Source organism: Brassica oleracea, chromosome C1 (assembly GCF_000695525.1).
Source record: "Brassica oleracea var. oleracea cultivar TO1000 chromosome C1, BOL, whole genome shotgun sequence".
Lineage (NCBI taxonomy): Eukaryota > Viridiplantae > Streptophyta > Magnoliopsida > Brassicales > Brassicaceae > Brassica > Brassica oleracea.
This window is the reverse complement of record NC_027748.1, coordinates 38022009-38030041: the sequence shown is the minus strand read 5'-3', so window position 1 is coordinate 38030041 and position 8033 is coordinate 38022009. Positions and strand designations below refer to the sequence as shown.

Genomic DNA, 8033 nt, shown 5'->3' with positions numbered 1-8033 from the left:
AATTTATTAATATCAAAAAATATATAAAAATGCAAAATTAATTCGTATTTAAAATTGATATATTCCGACGAATTGAGGGCGTCGGACTATACCGACGGACTATGGTTCGTCGGAAAATACCGACGGAGCAGGTTCCTCGAAAAATTCCGACGAACCATTATCCGTCGGTATCTTCTGACGAACCATAGTCCGTCGGTATTTTCTGAGGACTCCGTTCGTCGGTATAGTCCGAGGAACGTGCTCCGTCGGTATATAGTTTTTCCAATGAACTTTGGTTTCGTGTGTCCGCATCGGAATATCGTCGGAAGTTCGTCAGAATGACGTTTCTCGGTATTCGTCAGAAAGTCGTCGGAAGGTCTGACGAAATTCTGACGAATACTTTTTTTCGACAAAATGATACCGACGAATTGGTTCGTCAGAAATTCGTCAGAATCGGTCTATTCCGACGAATTTCTGATGATTTCGGCCATCAGAATCCCCCTGTATTCTTGTAGTGTATAAAACTCAGAAGGGATCGTGGATGTGGCGTAAAATGTTGAAGCTCAGAAATGTTGCAAAGATGTTTCATAAGAAAGAGATGGATAATGGAAGACATATATCTTTCTGGTTTGATAACTGGTCCGATAAGAGAGTTCTTTTTGATTTGCTTGGATCGCTAGGCATCATAGATTTGGGAGTTTGCAGAGATGCGACTTTGGAGAAAGCGGTATTAATAGAAGGAGACGCAGACATCGTATGGGATTACTCACTGAAATTGAGGAGGAGTTGGTTATCATTGGAGGAAAGCAAAGTCAAGAGAGTAAGGATGTGAGTCTTTGGAAAGAGAAATCAGGTTTCAAAACTGAGATTCTCTACTAGTGAAACCTGGTTAATGCTCAGAGAGAGTAAATTAAACACAATGCTCTTGGGCCAGGGGCATATGGTTTTCTCAAGCAACTCCGAAGTTTGCTTTCATGGCGTGGTTGTCTGTAAGAGACAGAATGTCGACGCTAAACAGAGCACCAAGATGGAATCGAGGTCTGGATACTACTTGTGTGCTTTGTAAAAATGCTACTGAAACGAGGAGTCATTTGTTCTTCGAATGTGATTATTCTGCTTAGATATGGGAGTTTATAGCCAAGGGTATCTTACGAGATTCGTTCACAATCATCTGGTCTGAGATCTTGATTATTCTAGTGGATGAGAAAAGAGAAAATATGTCTCTCTTCTATATAAGATATGCGTTCTAAACAGTTTTATATGCTGTCTGGAGAGAGAGGAACAAGCTTATAGATGGAGATAAGCTTCTGCCATTACCAGTGATTAAAAGGATGATCGATAAGGGTATTCACAACAAGATCTCGCTGATGAGATTGAAGGGGTTTAAGGGGATGAAGAAGCCGATGCAATTTTAGTCCCTAACCAGAATGTAAATAGATGAAGCTTCTTTAAATATGGAGGGAATATAGTAGAGTTTGAAGTTTCATAGTTATGAAAGGTCACACTTGATGGAATAAGGCTTTTTTGATGAATAAATTTAACATTCATTCAAAAGAAAAAAAAAACGAATATCTTGCCTGTTGTTCTTGAGGGCAACCGAACTAGTGACAACATCAGCAGAAGGAGAGCATGTATTGGGCCGTAGGCATGAAGATAAGTACTCTTTCTCAAGCAAATGTACCCAAAAAAAAAAGTTTGCCAAAGGATTAAAGCCTTGAGTGTTATCCTGCCAAATCAAAATTTCAATGCAAACAAGTGCTAAACTAACGTACATCTTGTCCGAGAGCTTATTGTTCTCCTCTATACCGAGCAGTACGAAGTCATCGTATCCGCAATCTCCCTTCTAAGCTCAGCCATTGTCACCTCATGATCTTTTGTATACTTGCTGTTAAGGCTGAAATAATTATAGCCTTGAACCCCAAGTCATTTGCTCATCATTAGTAATTCAGTGTACAACTGGATGTTGCATATTTATATAATATAAAATTCATAGATGATATGGATTTGGAAAGGACACTACTAAATTGAAACATCACCAAAAGATTTTAATGAACCAAAAAATAGAATAAATATTTATATTTTAATGATAAATTTAATATACAGAATCCATTTTTATTCTGCGCAATAGACATGTGAAGTTCAATTTCAGTGGAAAATTCTTTAAACATATGAACACTTAATTATAAAATCAGGGCTGTGCCTGACAATTGATGACCCAGAAAAAAAAACATATTTGGCCTATTATCTCAAGAAGTGTAAAAAAATACTGAAAAATGCAACGGCTTGAGAACCCAACACTTGCATATTACTTCTTTTTTTTCTGAACAACACACTTGTATATTACCTAAAACCGGCTGTAACAAGTAAAACGAAAGACTATCGTCCGCTATTATTGGTCCCTCACGACATCTCTATCTCTATTCTATTTTTTCTTCTAAAATAAGTAAAAGTGAATATGGAGTAAAAAACTCTTCAACCCAACTTCATATCTCACTTCATAATGAAATTTATTCCATAAATGGAATAATATATTTTTTTTTGTTCATCACTCCATTATAGAGTGGAAAATGGAGTAGAGTTGAAACAATTTTATTTCATTTTCACTTTTACTCCATTTTGAAAGAAAAAATGGAATTTTATATTGGAAATGCTCTAAAACAAGTTTAATTTAGTTTGGCCCTGAAACAAATGCGTCATTAGCCTCTATTGAGACACTGCTCTGTATAAAATACTTCATTTGCAATTAAAAAATCATAATTATAAATAACTTTGATTCATGTGTGATTTTTTTTTAAATGGATCTAATAGACCTATTCCTAGAAAATCATGTTACATTTAAGGGTGTGACTGGTAACTTTCGCAGGAACACTAGGAATGAATAGAAATAAAATTTTGGGAATGATGAAGAATGATGGTTCCTTATGAAAATTAACAAGGAACAAATTTACATTATAATTCTCTAAAAAAAAAAGAAATGAGAAGGAACGAAGAGAAAAAAATATTCTTGATGAATGGTAATTTTTTTTAAAAAACGTTAAGGAACGTAGTGTTCCTCTTCATTCCATTCGTTACCATTCAAACCCTAATCTTTAATTTTATCATTTAAATTTTGAGCCTACGAGAAATTTTTATTGGGCTATCAATAATTGGATTTAAACAATAGATGATCCATTGGATTTATATATAGTATAAATTAAATAAATATAATTTAATGTTGTTATATTATATTTCCATATGTTAATTATTTAAAAATTTGTCGATGTTAACTTTTAAAATTATAAAGATGTTTTTTAAATAACAAAAATCATATTATCTGACAATGATTAATCTTTAGTCTTTATATATATAGTTACGATTTTAATAATGAAATAATAATCCAAAAATATTTATATAGAAGAAGATACAAATACATGTGAAAGTTTGAAAAAATCTATTCAATGAAAAAATATACCGTAAACTTATTATGTTTTAAAAATTGATAGACACATATATATTATAATATATACCAATTTAGAATTAAAAACAAAATATTTATATAAAAATAAATGAAAACAAAAATCTGCGTGGTTGCGCGGATCGAGATCTAGTTTTTATTTAAAATATCGTATCATGGCATAAACTAGAAATCATATCTACTGTTCATATATAACTCAAATGTAAAATCCATTCTATATATACTAGTAGTATAAAAAAGGAAAAAACAAATACTAGTACTACCACAACCAATCACATATCATATTGCTACAGCCAATAAATTAATAAAACAAAAAAAAAAATACTAAACCAACTAAATTGGCAAAGTAACTAGTAATATCACTAGCATCATTTTATGTAACTGTTGCTAAAGTTCATTTTGCTCCATTTGATAAAAGATCAAAGGGGTTAATGACCGAAGATGTCGCTGATATATTTTGCTCGGCTATGAAATACCGAAACTACCCACGACTGAGTATTAAACCCTCGCAAAACCTCTGTTTGGCTTATCTCAAGGGTTTCGTAGCTTCCTTCCATGGCGACGCGTTCCATTTCTCGCTCCATTCCCAGGCTCTTGACTCGATCCTTCGCTTCGTCTGCTCCCCTCTCCAGAACCCCGGTGGCTCCGTCTCTCCTCAGCCGATCCCGCCCCCTCTCTGTCGCTGGCCACGGCGTCTTCTCTGAAAGATCCGAGTCTCAACTGGTCGAGCAGGCCTCCCAAGGAGACGATCTTGCTCGATGGGTGCGATTTCGAGCATTGGCTTGTGGTTGTGGATCCGCCTCAGGGTGATCTCACTAGAGACGAGATCATTGACGGTTATATCAAAACTCTAGCTCAGATTGTTGGCAGGTAAAACCCTAAATTTCAATAGTCTCTTCTTTTGGCTTGGACCTGATATGTTTTGGTTTTTGAAATTGAACAGTGAAGAAGAAGCGAGGATGAAGATCTACTCTGTTTCGCATCGGTGTTACTTTGCTTTCGGTGCACTTGTGTCTGAAGATCTTTAGGTTTTATTTTTTTGACTTCTTGAGGTTTTAATTTTTCTCCAGTTATGTGTTTGAACTAGCTTTTTAACTTTTGTATGTAACAGAGTTGCCAAATGTGCGTTGGGTTCTTCCTGATTCTTACCTTGATGTGAGGAACAAGTACTATGGAGGTAAGACTTAAAGGGCGTTGCTTTACTCTTCTTTTGATTGTGGAGAGTTTACATCTTGCTGGTGTTCTTTATCAGAGAGTTTAACTTGATGTGTTTTGTGTTTTTATATTGGATTTTAGGGGAACCTTTCATTGATGGGAGAGCTGTCCCTTATGATCATAAGTACCACGAGGAATGGATAAGGAACAACGCTAGAGCTAATGACAAAAACAAGCGCAATGACCGTCCAAGGAACTTTGATAAAAGGCGAAGAGACAACATGTCAGCAGGCTTTCCTCCCCAACGTCCTCCCATGGGACGCCCTCCTCCACCTCAGAACTATGGGGGACCCCCACCACCACCTAACAACATGGGAGGACAAAGGCCTCCACCTAACTATGGAGGTGCACCACCGCAGAACTACATGGGAGGACAGAGGCCACCAGCAAACTACGGAGGAGCACCACCACAAACCAACATGGGAGGAGCACCACAACCGAACTATGGAGGAGCACCACCGCAGAACAACATGGGAGGAGGTCCACCACCAAATGCTGGATGGTCAGGTAACAACAACTACCAGCAGCAGAGTGGTGGAATGCAGCAGCCACAGTGCCAGAACAACTATCCACCTAACCGGGATGGCAGCGGGAACCCGTACCAGGGTTAGAATAGTTGAACCAGTCGTGGGTTTTCTTTTATTCATGCATTCTGGACGATGTATAGGTAGTCTAAGGAAGGTAGGGAGACTTAAAAACTCCTTTTGTTTTCAGTGTTTATCAGCCAGGTACCGTGCGAGAGAATAACCTTGAATAACTGTGGCATGGTTCTGGCGTTTTTTAGTTTATATCCTAAATCCCATCTTAAGAATTATTAAGTGAATGGATGCCTTTGTTTAGTATGCATCTTTAATAGCTGATCGTTGTGTCTTTGTTTGACTTTTTTTGGGTCGAGTTAGTATGACTTACTGTTCTCCAAACATGTTTCCTGGCTGCTTGTAGAGCAAAATCGATGCTCAAAATTACATTAGAAACGTTTCTCAAGGACACTGTCAACATATCATGACATAACCAGTATATTGTTTGCAGAGCAAGTGTCTTTATCTGCGGTTGGTAACAAAATAATTGTATGTGGAGGTTACATTGCATCAACAATTTAGGTGATCAAGTGATGCTTAATTGCTCACTCTCGTGTGACTATATCAACCAGTTGCATTGCCTCGGAGTCGGATGATAAAATTACGAAATCACTCAGCATCTCAGCCAGTATGCTAGCTCTCGTCTGGTGAATCTGAAAATTGCGAGTGCTTCCAGTTCCACGAGTTGAATAGATTAATTAGACATATCCAAAGACTGAATCTGAAGGAGAAAAGAGCGGCAAATATATATACTACTTCGGCGTGTTTGGCCCAAATCTGTAAATCTCAGCCCAAAGATAAATTCCCCATAGACCATCGAGTACCATTTTGGGGACACTGGATATAAATAAGTAACTAGATTTTTGACCCGCCATTTTATTTTCTAACAAAACTTTAATTTTTGATATTTTATTTTTGTTGTATTAATATTTTTATTTTGGCACATATATACTATAAATTATATTAAATTTTATCTTATTCTAAAGATATACTATGCAAAAAATATATTAAATTTTGCTAATATTTTTGTAATATTTTTTTTGGGTATATATATGTTTTCGATGCCATAAATATGTTATTATTTTATTTTATATAAAAATATTTTGATTTAAATTATGTAATTTATATAATGAAAATAAATTAGTCTAACACAATAAATTTTCATGTTTATCAATTATTCAAAAAAATACTTCATTTATCTAACTATATTTCAAAATACTAAACAACCGATTTTATAGAAATATCAATACTATGAAAATAGTAATCATTTTATTTAAATAAAAGTTAGATGGTTTAAATTTCTAACTGATTTTATATTGTAACCTGAAAAGACAAATAAAGAAAAATTTGTACTGTAAAATGAGATATGTTAGTTTAAATAAATCCATAAACTATTTAATGTTAAAAACAACTAACTAATAGGAATAATTAATTGCTTATTTATAAACAAACTAAAAACTTATTATTTACAAATAATCTAAACAAACTTGTATATGTAAACAAAATTATTTTCAAAAGATTTGTTTCCTTATTAAATGGGTGAAATAAATTAAAAAGATTTTAAAATAAGTAATGGCATGACAATGTAAATAAATTAAAAATTAATGGTAGAATTTTAATGGAGATTCTGATTTAATAGTATAGATAAAACAGAAAAACTAATGTTTGCTAGTGCTACTGTAGTGACAACGTGCATTTATCTTCCTTGCAATATTTGATTTACAAAGAGATGAAAGTGTACTTGTTGGTGTATTATTGTTGGATCACGAGCCCTTCTGTCTTTATGATTTCCATTTTCATTACTTTGATGAATAAATACATGTCAAAAGAAGTGAGATAGTGAAAGAACATTGTGTCCTCTTTCAATGTCTCACCTTTTCTTTTATTTTCGTACTTTTTTATAAACAAAGTAAAACTCAAAAATGCTTGGTAAATTAGTGAATATATCTTGTACAATTGAATAAACATATCTATTTAGTCTTTTTCTATACATTCGTTTCTTCACTAAAGATTTATTCAATGTGTTTTTTTCGTGAACTATAATTAGTGTTTATATATTCGTCTCTATAACGATCTTGATAATAGTATTTTAAGTAATGTTAAAGGATGAACACAAGAAGAAAATATGAGTAGTAGATAGAATAGAGACCTTCGAAATTGAAATAATTTATGATAGCAAATGGACTGAAGAAGAGTGTTTAATTTAAAACCAAACAAAACAAATGAAAATTTATGTTCTTGAGAATAAAGGAAACATGGAGACAAATGACTATATAGAAACTGATCCGAATGGTACTATATCATGGATAGCATACGACCAAAAAGCACGAACATGCCCAGTCAAGGATAAAATCGTGATCTCGTTGTATAATAATCAAAGGGTAAATTGTAGGCGAAGTCTGTTGATTGATATCTTGCATATTTCCACTGTTTTATCCATTCACCCATGTGCATTTTGATCATATAGACTGGGATTTAGCCATGTTTATGTTGCATTTTGCATACATGAGTTTTTATCAGGTATTTGAGTACTACATGGAGTTCTTAAAGACATTTGGGTGCATTTGGAGCTCAAAAGAGGTGATAAAGGTGATCATTGGACGAGCAGTGCATGGGAGCGACCTCACCGGAGCGACACCGTGAAGTCGCTGAAGTCGCAGTGACACCCTTTCAGAGCGACTTGGCCAGAGCGACACCCCGATGTCGCTCACGTCTCAATCGCTCAGAGGCACGAAAGCGACCTTACAACGACGTTCCGGAGCGACACCATAAGGTCGCGGGAGCGACGTGACCGGAGCGACACAGCG

General features: G+C 34.9%; 1 pseudogene; it reads left to right on the top strand.

Moving 5' to 3' along the window:
- The first annotated feature begins 3985 nt into the window (after positions 1 to 3985).
- On the top strand, positions 3986 to 5471 carry LOC106295784 (annotated as a pseudogene).
- Positions 5472 to 8033: the final 2562 nt, after the last annotated feature.